The sequence below is a fragment of the Octopus bimaculoides genome, chromosome 3, assembly GCF_001194135.2.
Source record: "Octopus bimaculoides isolate UCB-OBI-ISO-001 chromosome 3, ASM119413v2, whole genome shotgun sequence".
Taxonomy (NCBI): domain Eukaryota; kingdom Metazoa; phylum Mollusca; class Cephalopoda; order Octopoda; family Octopodidae; genus Octopus; species Octopus bimaculoides.
The window spans coordinates 67,629,505-67,630,793 of NC_068983.1; positions in this window are offsets into that span (position 1 = coordinate 67,629,505).

Here is a 1,289-nt window from a genome sequence, read left to right on the forward strand (position 1 = left end):
TGTGTGTGTGTGTGTGTGTGTGTGTGTGTGTGTACATGAGTGGTTACATGACTTTCTGAAAAATAGAAGTCAGGCAGTGGTGGCCAATGGAGCCACCTCAAAGAAAACAGGGCACTGTCTTAGGACCACAGCTTTTCATAGTGGCCCTCTCAGATATGCTCTCAGCTGCCTGGATAGCCACCCTTGCTAGCTACGCAGATGATACGAAAGTCTTGGAGGAAATACAAAACCCCAGCGATTTTGCACGCCTGAGGCAGTAGTTGAACTCAATTTACAGATGGGCTGAGGACAATAATATGCAGTTTAATTGTGAAAAATTCCAAGCCCTGCGCTACCAGCGCCCCAAAATATTCGTAAAACTTACATTGGCCCAGGGGGTTTCTAATCCCAGTACCTAAATCAGTGCAGGATTTGGGTATCGAAATGAGTGATGACTCCTCTTTCTAATTGCACTTTATCAAGATGGCAACAAAGTGCAGACTGATGGCTGGCTGGCTGGCTGGATCTTGAGAACCTTCCGAACCAAAGAGAAGGAATCCATGATGGTCCTCTAGAGGACATTCATCCTCAGCCACATGGACTACTGCTCCCAACTATGGTCATCCCTCAGTGTAAAATTAACAGCGGACCTTGAAGCAATCCAGCGAAGTTTCACAAAGAAGATCGTCTCATTGCAATAGCTCAGCTACTGGGAAAGGCTGAAACAGCTAAGATTCTACTCATTGGAGCGAAGGCGGGTGAGATATGCAATAATATACATCTAGAAGATCCTGGAAGGAATCGGGCCAAAGTTTGGCATTGAAAGCTAAACAAATGTCAGAACGGGTCACCACGGCACAGTTCCAAGGATACCGTCGCGCTTCAGGACCAGTTACTGCAACAGCCTGGGTTTCAGGAGCCCACAGCTTTTTAATATTCTCCCAAAGAGCTTGAGGGACCTATACAAAGTGAACGTAGGTGTTTTCAAATCAAAAGTGGATCTCTTTCTGTCGAGAGTTCCAGATGAACTCATCTCGCGTCAGGAGGCGCAAATATGGGCGGCCACATCAAACTCCTTTGTTCACCAAATGCCACATATTTGAGGAAGCTCTCAATAATAACAGTGTTGCAAAATAGCGGTACCCCAGCATGGCCACAGCTTTGAGCTGAAACAGATAAAAAAAATGTATGTACATGTGCGCGCATTATATGTACGCGCTTATGTGCATATATGTACGTATGTATGTTGTGTATGTGTGCATATGTATGTATATATGTCTATGTATTTGTATGCACACACGCATATATAT